Raw genomic sequence first — 26078 nt, 5'->3', positions numbered from 1 at the left:
GGATTGGATGATTGCAAAGGAAATGTGAGATGACTTGAGAGTTTCTCAGTAGAAAAAGAAGGTAGGATGCTGAAAAGCTTGGGAACCAGTTCTGTAATACAAACTATGAACAGGAGAACGGGAGTAGGATGTTCAGGGGCCCAAATCAGCTTCTCTCACCCTTAGAAAGAAGCAGGACTTTTGGAGGGGCTGACATGCCTCTCACACACTGTGGATTTTCAATAGTTAATTGAGAAGACACTTTTCAGATACATGGCTCTTTGGAGAATGAGGTGGGCAGGCTGTCTCCCTTTTTCTTCCATTTTTGTGAACTGTGAACGTTCAAATGCAGGAACAGCGTCAGAGTGTCAGAGCCAGGAAGTGTCTTTGCTTGGCATCTGAACAAGACAAAATACAAAGTCTTATCAGTCTGTAGCTGCAATGTGACCTTAGATATGTCTTAGACATGAACAGATCTCAAAAGCCAGGAGATTAGTCCAATTCATTATGATGCGATTCTCAAGGATCAAAATGTTGCCTTCACGGACCCTCTCTAGACACCTGTCAATAACTTACAGAATCATTCCCACATTACTCCGTTCACTTAAAAGATATCAATACTATCCACAGGAGAAAATTCTGTGAAATTCAGCACAGTTAAATGCTGACTTCGTTGTTCTGTCTTCAGATGAATTTATGCTGAATTTTCCATGAGACCTCCCAGACTGCAAAAAACAGAGGTAAGCAGCTGAGGTGACTTTTTCCAGGCCTCTCAGTCTCTTAGTGTATAAAGCTCGATGGAAGAGAAGTTTATACATAAATATGCATCAATACAAAGGAAATGTTCTATCAGTCTGTAGGAAACTTCTAGGGGGAAAAAGAAGAAGTATTACACCTCTACAGTGGACCCTTGACTTACAGACGGCTTGACTTACAGACTTTTTGAGTTACAGACTTCTCTGGCCGCAAAATTTAGGTTTGACTTGCAGCCTGAGAATTGACTTACAGACCAGAAAAAAACCAAAATGGAACAAAAACGGCCTGTTACGGGATTAATCGGTTTTCAATGCATTGTAGGTCAATGGAGACTTGACCTACAGACTTTTTGACTTAAGAACCGCCTTCCAATACGGATTAAGTTCTCAAGTCAAGACCCCACTGTAGTACAGAGGTCGTTTTTGTACCTCATTTTTCTATGGAGATCTGGGCTACACAACCTAAAGAATTCAGATTTCCAGATTCTACAATCTTTTCCTTTGCTCTTCTTTTTCATGTTTTGATTGTACCATCATACTGATTATGAACTGTTACCTCAGATCCTTAACACTCTCATGATTCAGAGGTCTCTTATTACCTACCCCAGGTCCTCAACACTCTCATGATTTGGAAGTCTCTCATGAGAACATATGAGAGAAGGATAAGGAGGAGAAACTATAATTGTAGCTCTTCCCTGCATTTATCACTTTTCTCTCATGGCAAAACACCACTGTAGGAAAAGGGTCTTAGAGAAGCCCAGCTGTTTTCCTCAGGGGATTTCCCTTCTCAGCCTAGGTAGGAGTGTTCCTTAAAAATCTATGCCTAACCTATATAGAAGGTTAAAGTTATGAATGAAAGGAGAAATTAGTACTGTCTGCATCTTAATGCAAAACTAGTGAATTCATATTTCTCAAACAAACAGCTGATGGAGTAAAATAGAGTAATCTTTCAATATTCCAACCTCCTATTGTTTGTGATGCAATGCTTGTGATACAGTCAAACCTGTATGTGCTATGAGAATGTGCGCAGTAAGGCCTGGATCTATCTTGAAGCCCCCCCTAGAGTTGTTGTTACTGTTATGTGCCGCCAAGTCACTTTGAACTTATGACACCCCTATGAATGAGAGATCTCCAAAATGTCCTATCCTCAGTTGTCCTGCTCTGCTTCTAAACTCAAGTCTGTGGCTTCCTTTAGGGAGTCAAACCATTTTGTATTTGGTCTTCCTCTTTTCCTGGTGCCTTCAATCTTTCCCAGCATTGCTGTCTTCTCCAGAGAATCTTTCCTTCTCATGATGTCCCCAAAGTAGGGCAGTCTCAGTTTCAACCTTTTTTTCCTTCAAAGAATTTCAGGGTTGATTTTGCTTTAAACCCCACTAATTCATCTTTCTGGCAGTCTAGGGTATTCACAAAGCTCTCTTTTTTTGCCCCTGACAGCTTTCTTTACTGTCCAGCTTTCATACCCATACACAGTGATCAGGAAATCAAGAACATGGATGGTCTTGGTCTCCAGTGACATATCCTTCATGATATTTCTAATTCCTTTGTTTCTGCACTTCAAAGTCTCAGTCTTCTTCTGATTTCTTGGCTGCACTCTCCATTTTATTGATGATTGAACCAAAGTAACAGTATATAAAATTGTTTACTATTTCTTCATTCTAATTGTTAAAGTTGTATAGTTCTTCTGTAGTCATAATTTTGGTCTTCTTAATGTTCAACTGCAGTCTTGCTTTGTCACTTTCTTCTTTCACTTTTACTATAAATTGTTTCAAGTCATTCCTGTTTTCTGCCAGTAAAATTGTGTCATCACCATTATTGATCTGGAAGTCGAGCCATGGCAACTGGACTTCTTTCTTATTAGATTGAAATATTTTGCTACTCATCCAAGTAGCTTCTTCAGTCTGAGGAGAGTTGGTAGGAAACCCCTGATATATCTTCCATGTTGGCTTCACTTCCCCCGGTTTGAATACACTCATTAGAAGGACAAAGGACTGGGAGCGAGTGAAAATCCCACTTCTGCAGTCCTTCACCCATTGTCATAAGTCGCTAATGATCCTTAACCCATAACAACCTGATAAGAAAGAAGTTCAGTCGCCATGACTCAACTTCCAAATAACCTAAACTGGATGACTGAGAATCTTTAAGATACACCATTATTGATGCTTCTTCCATTAATTTCCACTTCTCCTTTATCTGAACCTATTTTTTGTATGATATGTTCAGCATACAGATTGAACAGATAAGGGGATAAGAATTGCATTTGTCTGACACCTTTACCTACAGGAAAAGTTCTGCCTCTCCATAATCTATCCTAATGATAGCTTCACGTCCACAACACGATACACATCTAGACAATCAAGTCCTGAGGCACACTCATTTCTTCCAGAACAAGCCATATTTTCTTATGATTTACCCAGTCAAAGACTTTGCTGTAGTCTGTAAAGCATAGACTAATCTTCCGAAATTCGTTGCTCTCCAGTAGCCAGACAATATTTGCAATATGATCTCAAGTGTCTCTTCCTTTTCAGAATCCTAGAGTAGATTCACTGAATCAATGGGATTTTTATTATTCATTTACTATTTCGTAATTGATTCAATCTGCAACTACATTAGATTTTGGTTTTGATTGCTTGTGTTGAGGAAAATAACATATGAAAAGCACTCCATCTGAGGAAACTATTTGCAATCTGTTATGGAAAACTACATATGTAATGTATGTAAAGAAGTGTGCATGATACTCACTACTACCTCCTAGTCTTAGAAAATTTCTGAGTTGTTTGTTTGTTTTACTCACAAGATATCACTGGTGGATGAAAATTAGAAGTCACTTAAGCCATTTCAAAACAAAGGTGAAATATACATTTTTGAAGCTGTGGAGTGAAGAGATGGAGGTTTTTGCTCTCTTTCACAGCAAAACAACCTGAGATAAGACCACAACGGCAGCAGTGAAACACTGCCAATCCTTTCTTCCTCTGGCACCACCTCTGCTCATCCTTTTACAGTTCACTGTGAAGGTCCTTCCTCATTTCAAGCTTCAGACTACTACATTTTTCAAAAACATTTCTATAGAAAAATAACATGGAGGTATTTAGAATACAGAACATCAAAGGTTTGAACATTTGCAAAATACAATACAATTTACACTACAGATAATTCCATACCAAGGATCACCACCTTCTTTTATTTTTCAATTTTCACATGCAGGAATTACTACAGTTTATCATACCAGTAGTTTAAAATCATATGTGAACAGAGATGAGGTAATTTCTGAATGTGTTACTTGAAAATAAGGGGAAAGAGTAATGAAAGGGAAGAGGAAAGTGATTTGGATGACCCTTTCAGACCTGTCAATTAAGTAATTAGTAGCACTAGGCTTTTGCTTCACAACAAAAAGACTTTCCCACAAAATCTTATAGGATTCAGGACTGAGCACCTGATTCCCTACATAAATATCACAGCACTTTGCTTTTGCATGCCCCACCCCACTCTGAATATCACAGTCCAACTGCCTACATCACCAAAACTCCACATACAGATGCACACACCCTCCTGTCTTCACAAGAATGTATCACAACTATCTCATGGGGAAACACCTATTTGAACCATTCTGGCTTGAAAAAGCAGAAACCCTCTAGCGGCAGAGGAAAAAAAGACACCTTGGGAGCAAAAAAGGGCTGAACCAATTTGATTCAGCCTTTACATCATACAGTCAATTAAAAAAAAACACCTATTGTATAAGCAGAGCAAATCCCCTGGTACCTAGTCATTTGGCTGCACTCTAAGGTTCCCCAACACCAATACCATTAAGTTTCACATATGACGAAAGTTCTTGTGGAACCTTGTACAAGTACATGAATGAAAATGGTGGATTGTGAATTCTGAAGGCCAGATTTGTTAATTGTTGGTTAAACTTCCATTTAATGGTTACAAAACACATGGCACCTCTTGAGATTCTGAAACAATATTTTGTTATGAGAGCCAATTTGGCCAATACCCCTGAGCACAGTTCCCTTAAAAGTTATTACAAGGAGAAAAAAGGTAACGGTCAGAAAGCAAAAGCATCAGTCAAATTCTGTAGATTTAAAGGTATTCTTGCTAGCTGTTCAGGGCACGCCACATTTCGAAGACTCCAGATCGAAGTAAAGATCTCACTGAGTGGAATTGTCACAGAGACTGACTCAGCTAAGATTATGTATCCTCCTGATACATGCACATGTGTTTTTTCACTCGGTCAGCTGAGAGTTTGAATTTATTGTGGAGACCACCAACTTAGCTGAGTCTGCAGCAGTTCTAAAGGAAGTTAGCATATCTTAACTCGTTCATGTCTTGGCAGGTGACTTGGATGAACAAAAACAAAAGTGTACACCACTGCAAACTGATAATGATTATAGTCTGTTAAGTTCTGCACTCGACATTATCATGCAACACTCTTCTCCTGCCAAAGGGTACTCTTGTTTTGCCTATGTATGTACATTACACCTCTATTAAGTATTTCACCACCATATAGGGTTCTCAGGTCAGCCTCATCTTATTCCCTGAGATTTCAGGGCCACCATCTGAGACCAGGGGACAGGCCCTTGTGTCACATGTATGGGTTTGACTCCACAGGACCAAGGAAGCTAGTGTTGGGACAAGGTCCAGAACTGTTTGGGCCAGCTGATTGTGGGAGCAGGCACAAGGAACCACTCCCAACCTTGATTCGGGGTGGGGGGCTAAGTATATGCACTATCATAGCTACTGCTCCATTGCCAGGAAATAAGATGGACAACACCAAAAGAGGAGGACATAGAGAACATAAGAGCCCTGCTGGATCAGGCCAAGAGCCCATCTAATCCAGCTTCCTGTATCTCACAATGGCCCCACCAGATGCCTCTGGGAGCACCTAAGACAACTAGATACCTGTCTCTTGATACCCCTCCCCTGCATCTGGCATTTTGAGGTACTTTCCTTTAAGCTGGGAGATTATACATATCCATCATGGGTTATAACCTGCAATGGACTTTTCCTCCAGGAATCTGTCTAATCCCCTTTTAAAGGCATCTAGGCCAGATGCCATCACCACATTCTGTAACAAGGAGTTCCACGGACAAAACGTGGCTCCCAGCTCAAAAATATACAGGGTGCAAAAGGTCAACGAACTCTATCCAGCCACAAGGACTGGGGATCACTACACACAAAAGACCAGCTAATGACACCCATCAACCACAGTGGCAGATAATCTCTCCTTCTTATCACAACAATACACCCACAACCAGACACACTAATCACCCATCTACAGAAAAAGACAAAAGCCCATCTCACAGCCATAAATACTCCACTCCCAAGCCAACTACACCAGAGCACAGAGCGCTGTCCTCTGAAGATGACGGCCACAGAGACTGGCGAAACGTTAGTAAGAACAACCTTCAGAACACGGCCAAAGCACCCAAAAAACCCACAACAACCATCAGATCCCGGCCATGAAAGCCTTCGTGAATACATTGTCAAGGGGAACCTTTACCTTTACTCTTATAATATTGGTTGTTTTATTTTCAAACCTCTTTTAAAGAGAATTGAAAATAACCCTTTAGAGGATAAGGAACATCAAAAAGAATGACATTCTTCATTAAAAAAGAATATTTTTTGAATTAAATTTGCATTTGCTGACTTAAATTTGCATGCACTATACAGAAAGAAAAGCAACAGAGGTTACTGTAATTTGTTGACATATCTAGCTAATTCTTCAGTTATTTTAAAATTGTCCACTTTCCGGACCGGCCTCATATCTGAAGTTCATACAGGATTGACATGCCATCCTTCCTGCCATTCATTAGTAGTAATATCAGTGTGTGTGGTTTGCATCTTCAAATAGGAGGCCAATCTCCCTAACGAGGACATATGACCATGCCAGTATGCACCAAGGGATTGTCTTTCCAGTTCTCTCTCCCTTTGCTTTTGGCTGGGCAATGTTGTGCAGGCACAACAAGCATAGAAACATCTTTACATAGAGCCAGTAAACCCTGGTGCCAGTTGGGAATGGGTGGAGACAGGTATGCAGGCTTTAAAGACACAAAAATCAAACTCTTCCTCCTCCAGCACCGTTTGCCCTAGGTACCTCTCTCCACTCAGAAATCCATGTAAGGACACAAATTCCCTGAGACTTTATCCAGTGTCTGAGGTCTGACCATACCTTTCTCCACCTATAACTTCACCCATAACCTTCCACTCAGTAGAAGATTATTTTCTATACAGTGGGGTCTCTACTTAAGAACTTAATCCGTATTGGAAGGTGGTTCTCAAGTTGAAAAGTTCTTACGTTGAATCTACATTTCCCATAGGAATGCATTGAAAACCATTTAATCTGTATCTGCTCTTTTCCATCCATAGAAACTACAGTGGAACCTCTATTTAAGAACTTAATCTATTTTGGAATGGTGTTCTTAAGTTGAAACGTTCTTAAGTTGAAGCAAAATTTCCCATAGGAATGGACTGAAAACCAATTAATCCGTTCTGGCTGTTTTTTTGTTATGTAGAGGTGCGTTCGTACATTGAAGCATTAGTTCCCATAGGAACTAATGCAAAGCTGGTTAATACGTACTCTACCACTAGGGGGAGAATTTTTTTTAACCTAAGATGACCTAAGGTTTAAAAAAGAGCAGGAAAGTTTTTTTTTTCCTGTTCTTTTCTTGGATTTCTGTTCTCAAGTAGAAGCAAAATTTAGCAAATGGAGCTGTTCTTAAGTTGGATTGTTCTTAAGTAGGGACGTTCTTAAGTAGAGACCCCACTGTACCAGGGTTGCTTCACTGATGATTGAAGCTTTTTGTGCAATTTTAAAAATTGGGTTTCTAAAGCCTGATTTTTAAAAAAAATTGACTGAAAAAATATTGTATCAAGATTTTAGTATGTGAATTTCAGATTTTAATGAAAATAAACATGCAATGCATTTGAATTTCAGACGGTGTGCTAATTGAAAACTAATGTGAAATTTGATTAATTTGGACTTCTGTCATTAACTGTTTGGCTGTCTATATAAAATCTGTGATCTTGAGCATGGGATACAAAAGACAAGTATGAGTTTTAGAACTGTGATAACAAAATCCAAACTATTTGTGGCAGCAAATTGTGGCAGCAAATTTGTGGCAGCAAATTAACTTTAAAGAGAAACCATTCATTTATGAACATGTCATAATTTTTCTCATAGATGCTTCACTATGTTTCACACCATGTACCATTTAAGAAGTTGTGAAGGACTGAAACATCAAAACAGTTAAGAAGATAGTATTGCTGTTATGGGTTACGCTTGGTTGATAACACTAAGTGGCAGAATGAGAACACTTTTTAAAGATATGATTAAATATAAATTTTATGAAAGGAGCAGTAAAACATCATAGCTCCAGGCTCTTTAAAATCCATACACAGTGAAGGATTCCGAAAATGAAACACCAACTTTTCTTTAAAAAATAGAGTTGACAAAACCATTATATACTACCTTTTATGTAATTTGGAGCATTTATAAAAGAACTTCCTCAAAACCTCTATGTGTGACATGTTTTAGGTCTTTCTGTCCTAACAGAAAGTATTTGAAGTTGATCATCAACTTCACTATCAATATACAACTGTGTAAACAACATGGGCCATCATCTACTGAGCTTCCCAAGAGAATACAATTGGAGCACATCTCTGCACCAGCCAAAGTCTCTTGTTCGAGTAATTGAGGCTGGAGTGTGCAAACAACACCATAATTCCTGATCTTTCCTCTTTTTTCTCTCCCCTCGTCTTTGTCCCACCTTGTCTAAGTTTTTCCCCTTATTTAAAATTGTTTTAATCATATTGTAATTACGCTTGTTGTAAGCCGCCTAGAGTGGTCTTAAGTGGCTAGATAGGCGGGATATAAATAAAATAAATAAAATTAAAAAATAAAATAAAAGTTTTAGAACTGGAAACACAGTGACCTCTGGCTCCTCAGCCTGACACCTAAACCACTGAGATATCTAGGAGTTCTTGGTTCTATTAGGCCATATTGGAACTTGCACTGGACGCTCCCAAAATATGCATGCAATTTCACTTTCATGGCAATACGTAAAAGTATTTCAGCTTTATGTCAACACATGCAAGTAATCTTTGAGACTGTGCACCCATTGCATCCACCTAATGCAGAGGTGGTGGGCAAACATTCTTCTATTTGCATATCCATTGATTCCACTTGGTCTGGCTCAGCAAAAAAAAAGAATTTATTGGAACTGGGGAAGGGGAAACAACAGCTTAAGGAGTTTGCTCCAGTCTTGCAGACCTTCCCAGGGCAAAGTTGATAGCGCATAGCTCAACTGCACTGGAGCCCAAGAGTCCTTCCTTTCTTCCAAGGGAAATATCCATGGGGATCTGAACGTGGGGGCTCAGGGCAGAAACCACCTATAAGCCCACAGCCAGAACAGCACCTTGGGCTCATGAGTACAGGGTGCTGTGAGGGCTGCAGGTGCTGCTGGTGCTGCTAGAGGCCTCACTGCCACTCCTTTTGTCTTTTCTCCCTCCAGCATCACCTTTGAGAAAGAGAGAGTGGGGCCAGTTCGGCCTGGCAGAGGCTGGTGGTCACATCATCAAGTCTACTTCAACTGGCTGGCTTTTTCCTGAGGAATCTGAAGCTGAACAAGAACCACCTCAATTGACCAAACAAGAGATTCTGGCTGCATGAGACACATGTGAGAGGCCAAACTTGGATGACTAAGACCAAGAAAGCCTTTCAAGACAATCACCATTTTAACTTGGTGAAGGACAACCTCTTAGCTACCTCTGCCAGTCCCTGCAGTACCCAAAACAAGGAACTTTCAGTCGACCGAATATGCATTCTCATTTAGGAAAGGCAAAACAACCCTCTACAGGTCAGAGATGTGTCTTTGTCATCATTACATTTGTTGCCCTATCTTATATTAACTTGCAGTTCTGTAAACTACATAAAGTGTGTTCAGGTGCTGGTTCAATGAGTGAATTGATGCCTCAGTTTTGGCAGAAGGTGATGAACTGGACTATAGCAGATGATGATGTTTATAAATCACTGGATCAGGGATGAGAGCCAATGTGGAGTTATTATTCACAAATATCTTCAAATCAGCCCACCCAAATAAAAAATCCCCCTTCCACCCCCACAACTAATATTCTTCTCCTCTTGCTTATTTCCAATGAGCGTCTCCAGTCCCATTTGGAGTTTATGAAACTTGTATCCCATCATCTGCCAACTTGGGGAGGACTTTGGTTTAGTTGTTAAGAAGTATCAAGTAAGATAGAATATCAAACTGTAAATGTGGCCCTTTACTCAAATATATGGTGTCAGCAGAGTGAATTTAACAGTGGAGGATGGTGATTTAAAGGAAAAGTTGAGATTATGCTTTGGTCACAAATGACTAACCTTCCAAACAAGTGGAAAACAATGTCACTTTGAAAATCTTTGTACTGTTTTCTGACTATGATTTGGGTGGAAAAGTTTGGCAATGGAAACATCTCATAATTGCACTACATTGTATTATTTAGTGATTTTTAAAAATGTATAAATTAAATTAAATAATGTGTTGTTTGGAAAGATTAAGCACTTTTCTCTCCTTAGTCATAGTACAGCCAGCCTGAATATTGAGATAGGACACAGCCATTTACACTGGCAGCTCTAATGATTTCTGCATTTTGCTGCTGGTAAAGAATTGAAAGGTGGCTGATTTGAATCTTCCCTTCAATCTTCCATCAATAAATGAGAGACAAGGCAGATTCGGAAGTCCATCTGGGAGAGTCATGTTTTTATAATTGCATTTTGCCTTTAGGCATGTGAAATCCAGAGGGTTATGAGTGCTGTTTTAGAGAACTGGATTAGGCCAACAAGTAAGCTCAAAATCCAGAGACATAAATTAATTTGTTTGAGGTCCCAAACCTTAATTTGCAGAAAGGGAGGATAGACACTTGGCAATTGTATATGTTTTAAAAATGTTTTTGTGAAATCTCTGTCCAATCATCATTCTGCCCTGTTGATTCTTACATGGTAGTGGAACAATCTACAGAACAAATACAGAAACTCTGCAAAAAATAAATAAATAAATAAATAAAGGTAAATTTGACTGTCAGATTTCTGTGAGGCTTTGAAAATATGCTAAGCTTTTGATCTAGGCACTCAGTGTCAAAGACGAAGAACCACGACTGCTAGTGAATGGGTCTGTGACACAATCGGTGTTATTTGGGAAAAGAGGTGTTGCAGGGGTAAATTTGTCCTGAATGTATCCAAATAATGCTGCATTACCAAGAAACATGCGAGCCAAGTGTTATCAAGGCATGTGTTTTTAGAAAGAAAAAAAATGCACAATGTTGCCTCTTTTGCAAATGAAGAAAATCTTATACTCCCAGCTATAAAATTAAAAATAGTCACTAGTTAAATATGTAATATTAAAGATATTGTACAATGGAGTTGGCAGGGGGTTGAAAGTACTGCACCAATATGTTCACTCTTGAATTCTGCATACAGCAGTGTTATTTTGAGGCAGGAAGTGCTGCTTAAAACCACACACAATTGTTTCTAAGACATTCCTATATTTCAAGAAAATTCAGGCTCTGGTACCCAGAGTGACTAAGTACAGTATTTGTAAGTTTAATTAAAAGGGGCCTACATTCTGCATATTAATGCAAAAGTCATAAATCTCTTTCCTTGAACAGCTCAGTTTCTGTAGATAACGTTGCTATACCTTCATGAGAGTATCTCCCCCACTCACCCAATGATATCTGATATGGTGCCCCTGGGCACATCACAGTTGTGTTTGATGCTTTGAATCAATTTGCCTGATCAATATCTACAAGATAAAACATTGTTTCACAGGGTATCTTATGTGCAGTGAGTACATATATACATGATTAAAGCCTCCAAGAGACTAAGGGCATCAAGTGTTGCTCCAGCACGAGCCACACTGAAATAAATGAGAGTTGTGAGGAAACTAAGCTTGATATGTTGGTGGCCAGAAATTATATCTGCATTGAACAGTTTACTTCCGCTTTCTTTGTATGATCTAGAACAGTGATTTTCAACCATTGGTGTCTTATGTCCCAATAATTCATCTATTAAATAAGTTAAATCTCATCTTGATAAGGGAAAAAAAAACACAGCTTTATTTATTATCTACACAGTGTGTCAATGACCAGAGGAGAAAGAGAGTTTGGAGAAACACTGTACATTCAAAGCTATTGCTAGCATGTTCAGAAATCACATATGGATAATTTATGGCAGGTGACTCAGTAAGTGATGATACATCATAGCTGTAGGAAGAAATAGGGGTTTAAAGGAGAAGAAATTCTTAGTTATGGTTGTGAATATCTTGCATTTGAAAAAAGGCTATTCCTAGGTTCCACTAGTGATACCCTAGCACCATTAGTGAAAATCATCCACCTAGAACATATCTTTCTCAAAGCCCATGACCACTTTTTTCCTAGAAACAAGAAATGGACTCAACTTCTAGTTTGACAGCTTTGGAGTACTTCCTGCTATGCAATGGAAAAAACAAAAAACCCAACTATTTTTATATAGTTGCTATAGTTATCCACAGTTAAGAGACAACATGGCTGCTCTGTGGATATTTATTTATTTATTAAATAACATACCAACAAGCTATATTTTAGAGTAAAATTTTCCTAAGGCAGCTTACATACATAGCAACATAATTTAGCATAACGTTCACAAATGAACAAACATAGAAGAAACATTATGCTTCAAGATGATTGACAATGTAAAGTTTTTAGCAATATTTCTAGCCCAGGCCCCCAATGTTTTTTCTTCTGTCTATCACATCTCTGTTGTATCCTGCAATGCATAGTAATAAAACCTATTACCATCCCCTACAAGTTCCCCTATCTTGACTCTCCACTTACTGGATGGATGGTCTATAACCATTCGGAGTTTATGAAACTTGTATACCAACAATAGAAAAACTTTAGAACACAGATAGAACAGATTTTCAAGTATAATTATACTGCCTTAGCATCCTGTTCTACATAAACTTGCATCACTAGATGACAGGAAATAATTCAGGACTGGATCTAAAAAAAACCTGTTGATGCTTCCTCCTCTTATGGCCTCAGCAATGACAGTTGTTAGGACAAGTGAAGGAAGTTCTCCTATGGAGTTGTCTTCCAGGATGGTAGAAGGGAGTAGATTGCTGCATTTTTCTACATCTAATGGGCCTTGATTATGGAATCACACACAATTATGTGCCTTTTGTAAACAAAGGTGCCAATTTACCCATGGCCATCCACGTCTTCATTATCTCCCATTTAGACACTGTAATGATATCTATGTTCAATTGCCCATTGAAAGTATTTGAAAGTTACAGGTAATGTAAAATGCTGCGGTCTAACTGGTATGTTTTTGACAACATGTAAAATTAGTCTTAAACCCATTCTACTGTCTTCTAATTTACTTCTGAGATAAATGCAAGGTGTTTGTTTTGATACACAAAAGTCCTACAGAGCTTGGGGCCAGGATATCTAAAATACCACTTCCTCCCATATAAATTTGCCTGGAATTTCAGCTCTTCAGTGAAGGCCCTGTTCTGAGTCCCACCTCCTGAAAGGGTGGGTTGGTGACTACACATGAGAGGGCTTTCACTGAAACAGCATCTCAGTTGTGGAAGTTCCACCCAAGGATAATCAGGCTGGCTACATTTCTGCTGAGCCTCTGTGGGCAGCCAGAATTATATTAATTATCATTGCCTTTAGTCTTTAGGACTGCTGCTAAAGCTAGTTTGTAGAACTACTTCAACATATTATTTTTAGTTGTTTTTAATTATTCCTATTTTTTTTAAAAAAAGCACAATGCTTATCTTTGTAGATGTTGTTCTACATGTTGTGCATGCTTTAGAAGGCCTCTGTGAGCAGAAAAGGGATACATAAATAATTTTAATAAATATATACATGGTTCCCAAACACTTAAAATAATTTGGTGGTGGTTTCATAAATAATTTATATTCATAAAGAATCATTTTGTGCTGTGCACTAGACAGTTTTTAAAACAGAACTTTTAAATGGGAAATTTCGAAGTCTAGCATAAAACTCGTCTTTAAAACCACACACAATAATACTGCCTGTATTGCTAAAATTAAACTGAAACATCATAGTAAAAAATTAGAAATAATGAAATTATCCTTCTGGGGATCAGTCTCTCTCTCTCACTGTCTTTTTGCTTACATCTTATAGAGCACTACAGATTCATCAAAGGATCTTCCTATATAGGAACATGCAGCACCACTTTGTGATTTCTTAAAAAATAAAGAGCTGCAATTAAAATTTACACACATGGCTCTCAAAAGATTGAGCTTCATATGAAAAATCAATCCACATTTGCCATAATGAAAAGTGAAGAGTTTGAACTGGTGGCATTTAAAAGGAAGAATGTAAAGCATTTCCAATCTAAAAGAAACAGAAATGATTTTCACTTTCCTTTTTTTAAAAAATATAGCATCGGTTCAGAGATTAAACTTCATTTAAAATAGGTTTCTTTGCTCTATATTGTAATTTCAAAAAACCAGATGTGTGAAAACTCTGCTATAATATGTCTTGTTGTAGGCATACATTTGACCTATAGCAAAGGTCCCTTGTGTTAAATAAAAATACTGACTTCCTAAGGAAGATTTTTGATGAAAAGGAATAGTAAATCATTTAACCTTCAATTTACATATCTTTATTCAGCATATGATGTCACACAGTTCACAGAACTTTTTGAGTGGGTCTGATATCTGCTATGATTCTATGGACTATAACATGAAGAGGTTCAACAACTGAAGCAAAGCAACAGGCTTGGAATGAGATCTAGATAAAAATTAACCCTGTCTAAATTATGTTGGGAATTTACAATGCAGCCAAATCTTGGATTTGGGGCATGTTCAAGAATGAGCTCCACTGCCACTTTGGAAACAAAGCGCTTTTTACAATTTCACCCCAAAGTGCTTTGAGTTTTGTCTCAGCTCATAAATAAGCTCAGCCTCAGGACTGAGGGCAGTAGAAGACTGGGAGGGGAAAAACAAGCGTAGGCCAGATCTTTCTTTCTGGGATATCAAAAAGCTCCTAGCCTGAACTTTCTGCTAAAATTCTCTGAGAAAGCTCAGAAAGACTAAAGAGCATGCATAATCAAGATGGGACAACTTCAGCCATCTTTGACTGTAATCAGCAATGTGTTAAAGAGTGTGCAGAAGCTTAACTATGTACATTTAACTCTCTTTGAATTGTGCCCTGTGTGAACAACAAAAGCTTTTCCCATCTTGGAAAACCTCATATAAGACAAGCTTATCTCTTAAACAGAAATATTAAATTAATGAGATTACAGTTGAAACCCCATTATCCAGATGTTACAGGACATATACCATCTGATTCCAGCAGATGGCTATCAGAATATAGAGATATCGTTGTCAAGGGGAATGGGATAAGCCCCTTCCATCTTTGTATCTAACCAAGGTCTTCTGTTGACATTTTTTCCTTAATTGCCATGCCTTAAAGACACATATAGGGCAGGAGGGAGGCACCTTTATAATCTTTGAACATATATAGTTTTGATTAATCAAATACATATAAGAAGAGAACTGGCACATTAAAAGCCTCATGTTGCCGTTTCTGTGTTCTTCAAAAATATGTGTGTCAGGAGAAAGCATATAATTTCAAGCCTGATGAGATCCCTGCATCATTGTTATATCAGTACAGTTACATGTAGATCAGGGTTATACCAGCACCTTACAGAGTTTACCAATCCCATGACAAGGACCAGAGATGAGAAGAGCTTATTTTCTGAATGACAACCTCCAGAAACCTACAGATCTCATGGCCAGTGTTGTAGTCCAAAAACAGCCCAAATGTCCAAAAGAATGATTTATGAAAAACCACAGGGGCAGGCAATGCTTACTCTGATAAACTTTGAAGGTAAAGGTTTGGGAGAGACGAATGAAATGCATTTCTGGTTTTTGTTTAGAAAAGTGTGCCTGTAGTTACAACCCAGATATTTTTTTTTTAAAAAAATGCCTCTTTCTCTCAAACATTTGTGAAACATCCTTTTAAAATTCACTGTTCTCTCAGCTAATATGCAAAGAAATAGAGATGGTCTATTTCCCCCCAATAAAACTGGGCCAAGCTTTTGGTAGGTGAGCAGACTTAATGTCATGGCATCATAACTGCAAGAAAGACACAAGGGAGGAAAGAGACCCTTATATATATTTCCTAATATGGGATTACATATAGGAATTCCCAATGCAGTCACATTGGAAGTGTCCTTTCATATGAAGGTTTCCCCAATCAAACTGTGTTTAGGGGTGAAAATCCCAAGAAATTTTGTCAGGTCCTTTGTACTCTGAAGTAGCTGTTGTAACGTTTTTGAGTCTTGTAACAATCTGAGGGCCAACTGCTGCAATGTTTTCCCTCAAAGTCATAGAGGGAAAAATATTTTGTATGAACAAAACAAAAACAAGTCCTCTTTTAGGTTGCTCTCTGTGCTTTGACAGAAAATTGGAGCTTTAAGCCAAGATTCCAGATTGGTTTTGTGAAAACACTTCCACTTGTCGGAAAGTGTATATATAATGGATATGTGATCACTGTAATGTGATGTTGAAGTAATCTCATGAGAAACGGATGTCCCTCAGGAGACTCAGTTCTATGGTAGGCACTACTACATGCCAGAAAGAGAAAATTGGTATTCTAACAATATGGAGAAAGTCTTTCTATTTGTACCTTGTGAAAAATACCAGATCTCATTTATAATTCAGTTGTAATATCTGAGGGTTTTTTTTCCTTTTAGAGAGTGTTTTGCTTTTGTAGGAAATGGAAGTGACAGTTTGAAGGTTCCTTCTGATTTCATACAGGATCTGAAGTTACAGTCATAATTCTGCAGCACCCTCATGCCAATAAAGTCTTGTGGGAAGTGTAAAGTTCTGTTACCTGATAAATGGCTACATGTGGATGATAGTGCCATCCAATCTGTGCTGAGTTCAAAGAAACCGATGATTATGGCTCTGGCTCTTGTACAAAAGCAAAAGATGAAGTGAGCTAATGGTTTTAAGAAATGGCTGACAAGTTTGTTTCGGTATATATTAATAAGTGGAGTTCTAAGAGTGAAACACACTATCAGAAGGCAAAGCCTCCCACTCATGTGCTACTGAATATGTTCAGTCATATTATGCCCCCACCATGATATGACTGAACATATCATGGTGAGGAGATGAAGAACAAATTTGTAGCTATTGTTTCTGACCCAACTTTCCTGTCTTTGAGAAGAACACTATCCCGGTTTTCTGAAAAGAGGATGAGTGATGGGACAATCGGCAGAGGAGGTGCTCTAGGGATGTGAAGAAATCTATCACAATCACTTGCTCTTGGTAAGACAGGCTGTCTCGGTGCTAGTGATGTAAATCCTTGCCTCCTCACACACAAGGGCATGAAATAGCAAGATTATTCTCCTTGACCCTCAAGACAATGAAGCTTTTTACGGCATTTTCGATAAATGAAGAGAAGGAGAAAGAAACCCATTGTGTTGCAAATTAAGCAAAGTTATGTAAATATGGCTTTGCATGTAACACAAAGTGACAATGCCTGATGGCTTGTTTCATTGACTTTTAGAAGGATTGGAAGTACTGTTGATGTCTTTCCTGACCACTGTCTTCTTGTGTGTGCGTGCTTTGCTTCTCCAAGGGAAAGGACTCTAATTTTGTGCAGAGATGGTTTGCACAAATTATGGAGATCTTGATGAGAAAAAAAATTAATGCTTTTTGTCTCATTCTCACCTGGAGACAAGGAATGTTGTAGAATCTGGAAATTCATCATTAGGTGTTCCATCCAGCTCAGACAGACTAAATCAATGGGAGAGAAGAATTTAGTGGGAATTCTTTACAACCCTACCGAGAAGGGTGAGTCAGAATGTCAAGATCACTGACCTCCTCTGTAATGTCTTGCTTCTAGCATGAGAACAAGAGAAGGAGCCCTCTTTTCCTTGTTTGAGTTATCCATAATTCATGCACAGTGTTTCTATGCAAGATAGCACCTTTTCTCCTTATGAAGCAAAGCTCACTCACTCACACACACACACACACTCACTCACTCACTTACACACTCTCTCTCTCACACACACACACACATGCACAGAGAGAGAGAGAGAGAGAGAGAGAGAGCGCTAGAGCCTGCTCAAGGGTTAAGATTATCAGGAGAGGCCTTCCTCTCAATCCCACTACCTTCACAAGTGTGTTTGGTGGGGAAACGGGAGACAGCCTTCTTCCCTGTCTCTGCTCCCAGACTGTGGAACTCCCTCCCATAAGGGCTAGACTGGCTCCATCTTTACTGTCCTTCCTCAAGCAGGGAGCGACCTTTCTCTTCAGGCAAGCTTTCTCTGACTTAATGGCTGCCAAGTGGAGTTTGTAAATGAATTCTTGTACCTTACTTCTTTCAATGTGTTTTGGTGTTGCTTATGTTTTTTCAGTATTATATTTATTTGATCCTTTTAGTACTGTGTGCTCACTGTTGCAGCTTAAATGCTATCTTTTAATTACTGTAAGCTGCCTTGGTTTTTTTAAGGAGGAAAGTGGGTTACAGTATTTTAAATAAATACCATAAATAAATAAAATAGAGCAGAAAGACTGAGTGATAGGTCAGAAGGACACAAAGGATCCATCTGATGCCTGTTTTTTTTTAAATCCATGCAACAGAGCAGCAGTTATATTTTTAGCATTTTAAAAATATTCATATAACATTTTTGTGACCACTCAAATTACAGAATTATCTGAAAAAAAACATTCTTGCAAATGTAAGAAATCGTATCATAGTGGCAAAATATATATATATCACTGTCTTGCAGATGAGGAGAAAAAAATAGTTTACCATTCTCAAGCAAGAGAACAAGACAAGCAAAGATTTACAATATAGTGCACTCACATGGTTCAATCCTGATCTGATAAACCATACTTCATCTGATTGGGATTAAAGTCTTGACAGTCTAAACTCTTGACCAGGTGGGTGAGTTTTTCTTTTTTCATTTCTTTTTCAAATGACTAAAATAAGGGAGCTTTGTCATTGCTCCAAGCAAGACTAGCAGAGTAGTCTGGTAAGGTTCTTTCTTAATTTTGATTATAATGCCCTTGTGGTAATGATGCAATGTCATGACCAAATGTCTTTATCATAGGACCAGGGGCAGGGGCGGGGCATATAAAACCTTAGCTGCCTTATTCAAAATGGCAAACCCTCCACGAAAAATGTTTTTGAATAAAGGGTCAGAGAAATAAGATGTCAGGCAAAAAACAAAACAAAATTGAAAACACAAAGAAGGCAAAAGCATTGTGTTGCCTTATATTTTCATGTGTGCTTTTGTGGACAAGTCCACTTCTTCAGACATAACAGAAGTAAATAAATAGCAAGTTCTTTTGAACTATAATGTCCCCAGTTGGCATGATCATTCTGGCTGGAATAGCTCACATTGTAAGCAAATTTTATTTTTACAATTTGTCTGGATCTGGAACAAGTATGATAAACCCTTTTCTCTGAGAAGATACAAGTTTATCATATTTATCCAAGGTTACAAAATGTGCTAAATGCAGACCCTTTCACCAAGTGTGTGTTACAGTGAAGCTGTAACATTTTACTAACATGAATGGATAAGGTGACTCTGGAGATTAACAGTAAAACACAACTCTGTAATAGATAGAAAAGCCTGCATTTTTTGTGCTCTCTGCCCAAATTGGTTCATTTTGTTTGGCCTGTAATGCCTCTATTGCACCTATTAAAAATAAAATGCAATTAGAGTAAACTAGAAAAACAGTGGATTTTTGTATGCTGATGGCCTTGTTGTTGCTAACCAGAGTTTGTATACCATCCTTGCTGCCAGAATCTCCCGTTCCCCTCCTTCTCCTCCCTATCTATAAAAAAAAGTGAACCGATTAAACAAATTATGAACTATGGAGGGCTGGAATACTTTGTAAAATGGTAGAACCACCTTTTAGAAACCTTTTAATGTTCCATTTCCCAACGGTGAAATGCCAGGCTACATTCTCTTCTCTTTCACTTGCCCTTGCCACTTCAAAATGTGTCTGGAAACAGCTCTGCAGATGGCCTCGTATGTTTTACAGGAAATATTACTTAAACATTGGAAAGGATCAAATTTCTCCTTTTAGGAATTACAAATCTGGATTTCATTTTCTCCTCTAAACCATGGGAAAAATGTTACTGTTTCATATGTCACAAAGGAAGTATTTAAAAGACAGGGAGGGAGGAAGGGAGGGAGAGTAAGGGAGTGCAAGCCCTCGTGTTACAAAATACACTGGAGGACACTGGAAATGTTTCTTTATTTTAATAAAAAATTATGGCAAATCAAAACAATTGTCTGAAAGTAATTCCACCCTTTCTAAGTGCTAGAAACTAGGAAAAATATTGCAGAGGGTCTTAATATTTTGATTGTTATGTCTGTGACTAGAAAACAGCAGTAAAGTTCTGTTTCAAACTCGATAGCCTATTACTTAACGTTTCAAGCATTTCCTCCATTCGGAATCTGATTCTGGTGATTTACAAGAACTGTTTAGGCTGCAGGTGAGGGCTTGGAGGAGCTCTATTGTCAAAGGGGGGGGACGCCCAAGTGTTAGTAAAACACACAATTAAAATAGTAGCAAGTGATGTCTGGTTAATAGGTACTGACATTAATTACCCACTCATAAGCCCACTATTTCCACACCAATATTTTTCTTTAAATTTAAATAGCCAAGTGGTCATATTTTTCAGGTAAAAACAACCTTTTTGTGCAATTCATTAACTCCCTTCTTTCATTTACCTTTAAGCAGGCATCTCTCTGAGAAAAGAAAGAAATTACAGAATGAGGCCATAGGAAATTAAAAAGCTGATCCCTGGAGCCCTTTTATTTAATATGCCAGTTCAGAAGATAACAGTTTCCTCAAATCAATTGAATCTACACTTTTTGGCAATTTCTGCTGGTTTTCAAGAAAGAGCACAAGATGTAAAATTTACTTTAAGCACTAGGGTGGAGCAGAGCTAATAATAGGAAAGTTAATCTGTATGAAGCTATGCCATTAACTGATGTTCAATGAAAACAAAAGTACTATTGCTTAGCATTTATTTATTTATTAATTTATTCACCTCACCAATGAACTTCAAACTGTGCAGTAATTTCTTATTTTTATAAATCCTATAAATCCAAGCAAAGTAACCAAATGTTTCATGGACCTTTGCCATTCCTCTTCCTCTTCCTCTTCTCATCAGTTTAGAGTACTATAGATCATACAAGGCTATGCAGCATTAAGCCTAAAAGCATGAAGATTTAAATGTGTGGTGACATCATGGCTCCCAATCACAGGGTACTCTGTGTGCACCTAATTAAATGTGTTACAAGGGCCTGTGCAGAATTTTGTGTTGAACACACAAAGGTGGACCTTACTTCTGGGTAGCGGGTGGTTTTTAGGTGCATGGCCCCCTCCCCCATCATGCCACAGTGTCAGGTCTTAGGCCTGAATAAGGGCTACAGTGTGGGGTAGAACTCAGAAATCCAATGCCATCTATTCAACCCCTCCATCTTGCTCAAACTATAACTGTCACAGACTAATTGTTCTCTTCTGAAAGAAAGCTGCTGTAGAAGCTGCAGGATCTAGTCTCTGGGATCCCCGATGAAAGATAGCCTTTAGTGAAGATTTTTATTGAAGTGAAACATATATCTGGGGGTAAAAATAGATTTGGTATTGTAAAGATCCCTCAGTACCTCTCTGTACCTCTGCTGCCTCATAAACATAGTCACTTGTACAAGTATGGTCACATTTGTTTTCTTGCAACTGGTTTTAGTGGCACCAGTCTGGAGAAATGACATCTTAAGACACATCTGAAAGGTCCTAAAAGGTAATGGGAAGGATGGACTCAAGCTCAGAAAGGAAAATATGGCTATCTTTGGAAAATGAAAACAGCAGGTATCACATGATAGCTTCAACCCTTGTTTAAGGATGAAAATCGCATCCCTATATAGATGAGGAACTGCAACATTCCTACCTTCACCAGCAAGGAATTTCCTGGCACTCTTCCACTGGTGAGAAGTATTCATGCAGTAATTGCCAGATTTTTGCAAGTCAAATGGCACAATTTTCAAAATATGCAAATAGTAATAATGGTCAAAACCTAACATGATCACTGCTTGGTTTAAGAATCTGAATCTTTGGATAGATTGCTTGCATCTTTTTATCACCAAGTCCTTCTTTATTGTGCGTGTGTGTATGCCTCCTTTCTCAAAAAGGCAGAACAGAGATCTTTGCACAAACTACAGAGTCCTCAAGAGAGAAGTAAAGGTCTTTGTTTCATTCTCTGCTGAAAGTAAAGAATCGTGGAAGAGTTTATTCCTCATTAAGTTGTCTCAGCATGCTGCGACAGCCTAAACTGACAATAATGGAGAATTCAGGGAAAAACATAAATCAGATATCACTAGAGCAGCAATTTTATACATATACATTTTGAAGTTAATCCCACTGAATCTAATGGCATGGATTTCAAGGTATGTCCCTTTTGAGCATATGAGTATAGGATCATAATTTTAGTCAACTGTCAATCATATTAAAGTTATTTGATTAATCAGTAAAAAAATCACATTTGCATCAATTTGCATACAAGTAAAATAATCCTTCCAAATCCAAAGATGATTTCTTTGTTTTCAGTTGATATACTGTAGTAGTTATCATGTGTAGTAATCTTATGTGTCATCCTCTCAGAAGAAATGTGTAGCAGGAATTATCACCTTAAAAAGAGGAAGGATGCTTTGAAAGACGGCACTTCTTTGACAAAAGATTTCAAAATAATAGGCTTTTTAAATCTTTTCCTTTTTTGTAATTTTTGAAAAGAAGCAAGAAGTGTAATAAAATGTCTTCCAGAATGTGCAATAAAATGTCTTCCAGAATGTGTAATAAAATGTCTTCCAGAATGTATAACCAGAAGATTAGATTGTATCTATTCGTTTTGTCACAAAACTAGATCAGTAGTCTCAGACTAATCTATGCTGGACAGATGCCCACAATTTAGTTATCTTTTTTTCCTCCCAACTTGTTACTTGGTATAAATGTGTGTGCCTGCATGTGTGTGAGGACATGCACACATTATGTATGTGTTTTCCCTCAAGAAAGTATTATTGTCATTATAATTAAGGCCACCGATAAAATTCTGGAACTGGTTATTGGTGCGTAACACAAATCTGCCAAATAATTTGGCACCATTTTCTGTCATTGGCAGCTTCCACTGAAGAGACGCCCACCCCTGAAATGGGGTTGTTGAGAGCAGCTTCTGAGTACACTGGAATTTGGCAGAACTGTTGGAACTTAAAGCTTTTACTGTGTTCGCACACACACAAACACACAGAGTATCTGGTGATGTACAATAAATTTGGCGGATGTTTTAGGGACAATTTCTTTCCCAGACAAAATAAAACAAATGAATTAAGTGTCAGTGAAACAAGGATGGTCTTTCACCCTTAACTTTGAATTTTTGTGCCTTTGTACCTGTCATAACCTTAATATGGGAGGGGTAGGGAGTTGTGCTTAGTTGTAAATCTAATGACTGCTGATGAAGCAAGAATAAAAATTATACTGCAATCAAGGGGTATGTGAAGGAAAATGGATTTTACAAGTGCATACTTTTAAGCAAAGGAGCCGGTCTGAAACATAAATAAAGGAAGCCCAGGGGATTACACCTCTGACATTGAACAATCTTGTCAAGAGACCCATTACAAAACACATTTAGGAGCCACTGAATAAATTTTCTGTGGTACAGGAGTGTTCTTGCACAACTCCTCTTCATTTCAATGGAATTTACACAGGAAAACTCCCACAGAATTTGTGGCCATTGGCTGGTACTCCTTGAAGGATACTTGTAACAGTTTCAGAACTTTTTTTAAAAAAGCGGGGGTGGGGGGAGAACTACAGAGAAGAAAACAAATAGAAACAAAAAGGGAATGAGACAACGCTATCCAAAATCACTTAGAATGCTGTAGGAAGGGTTCATCATCTATTTCACATGTATACAGTTCTAAACATTTTCTAAATGAGTGGTGCCTGAATTCTAAACACTTTTTTTAATGTGGACTCAGATGTAAAGCATCTTTCAAGTACGTATGTACACAAGATGGGGAATCTTTTGCCTATCTCTTAAAGGTGAATTTGTGGATGAGAGGAATTTTAAAACGTAAATCCTGTGATGTCATTAGATCTATCAAAGGTGATGATTTCATCGGTTTTGTCTAGACTGTTGACTCTAGCTCTAAGAAGTGTGTGGGGGGGGAGATTTTCACAGCATCATAAAACAAGCTGCCTGAAAGGAATAATTGTGGTAACAACCTGATTGCCTGGCAATTTGGATTGCGTTGTAGAGCACTGGAGTAAGAAAGCCAGACATTGCTACTGAAGAAATCTATCAAGTTTTCCTTCAGCTTAAGCAGCATGGGGAAAAGGGTTTCTCCAATTTGCAAGCTGATAGAAAAAGATATCAAATCTTAAAATATATAAATGTGGACAAATCTTGCTTTGCTGTTAATTGTTTCTCACCTGAAAAAATGGATTTCAACCATTTTTTTCTCTTCCTTGTTTCTCTTCTCATTTCTAAAGGAAAGGAAATTTATGAACCACTTTGTATTAGCTACATTAGGGATGTGGTGTGTATTATATATGTCCATGTATACATACTACAGTTACTAATGTATATGTATTGTGGGGGGGGGAATCATCACATTGAGAAGATTGCGTGGAAAATAATGAATTAAAGAAGAGTTCAGCAACAATAAAGTGATGTACAGTACTTGCCAAAAAATTAATCTTCCTCCATCAACTGGAAGCTATTTTGCCATTAAAAGAACAGCCTCTTTCATTTGAATTTGGGGAGGGTGCTAATCTGTTTTGTTAATACGAATAGCACACCAATTTAGAGTAGACTGCAATAAGGAAAGCTTTGTGGCTTTTGTCATGCAGATATTAATAGGAGGTTAAGATTAGCAAGGTTGTAGATTGAAAAATAAATACCTTCAGCATTTAAAAAACAACAACAACAAGCTACCAAAAAACAAAAACAGCAGCATCACAAAGAAAAATGCCAATTCTACACACACGTGCACGCACACACACACACACACACAGAGAGAGAGAGAGAGAGAGAGAGAGAGAGAGAGAGAGGTCCTTCAGCTTGCAAAAGCACAGTGTTAAGGTTGGCTAAAAGACAGTTCCACACGAGCTATTGTTAAAATAGACCATTATACCTTGGCAATGCCATGTTAGCTGGCATGCTTGTACAAGAGAACCACTGCCTCTTTGCTCTTCTCCACTTGTACTGTTCCCCTAAATCTGGGCAGGGGGGAAACAAGGTGGATGCGTTCCATCCAGCAATTTCTTTCTTTCTTACAAAAGGAACATTTTAGCAGAAAACACATACATCATGCCACAGCTATGCTCTGAATCCTCTTTTTCTTTTTTTCCCCCAAGCTGGAGAAAAACCTATATTGTTAAAGCATGCACACGGCTATGAAGTTCCCCTCCTGCTAGCAGCTATCTGCCTGGCACAGGCCTGCTAGATCTCAGCTGGGACTTTGCTAAGGATCTCGCTTTCATGGGCAAACATAGCTTCACCTGCCCTCCAAATCCCTCTTCCCTCCTTCTCTTTCCAGCCCTCCCAGCTGAGCTATGTTAATCAGGTGGGGGACACAAGGTAACATTGAAGTAATTCAGCCAATTAGGCCCTGAATTGTTTGCATCCAACAGCATTTTGTATTTCTGCAAATGTGTGAAATGCAAAATGTGCCCTGCAGCAAAAACGACAGCAGCCATGTACTGGCGGCATGTCAACAGATCCTCGGAATGGCTGACGGCTGATACTGATGCATACATATGTTTGGGAGAGTGTGGACTTTTTAATGTGTGCGCTTCTCTACCGAGAGAAGCCAGAGCTGGGGGTCTTGGTGGCAGATGGGCAAGGGTAACAGAGATTGGCTAATCCCAAATCTGCATTCTCTTCTTCACGTAGCAACTGGGGAAAGATGGAGCCAGCTGTCAAATGGAAGACTTTCATGGTCCCCTGCACACAACAGCTGCACAGGCCCTGCCTGCTTGGTTCTAAATTATTAAACATCTTTTTAGTTTGTTCCAGCTGTAGGCATCAGTGTGTTTATGCAGCCTTTGTGCATTTTACATATGATTCCTTCTCCCCTCCTCTCATCAAAATGCTGTTTGTAAAAGTCATTATCCCATCTGTGCCCCAGTTTGGCCAAACAGCCAAAGACAAAATCCGACGCTCTTCTCCTTCCAGGACAATTTGGAAGCTGAAGATGATTGCAGTGACTTGAGACTTCAGGGGGTTCGGTACTCCCCCCCCTCCCCTCCT

This window comes from Pogona vitticeps, chromosome 3 (genome assembly GCF_051106095.1).
Source record: "Pogona vitticeps strain Pit_001003342236 chromosome 3, PviZW2.1, whole genome shotgun sequence".
NCBI classification, from domain to species: Eukaryota; Metazoa; Chordata; class Lepidosauria; order Squamata; family Agamidae; genus Pogona; species Pogona vitticeps.
The sequence above is the reverse complement of the archived record's forward strand: the minus strand, read 5'-3'. Positions refer to the sequence as shown.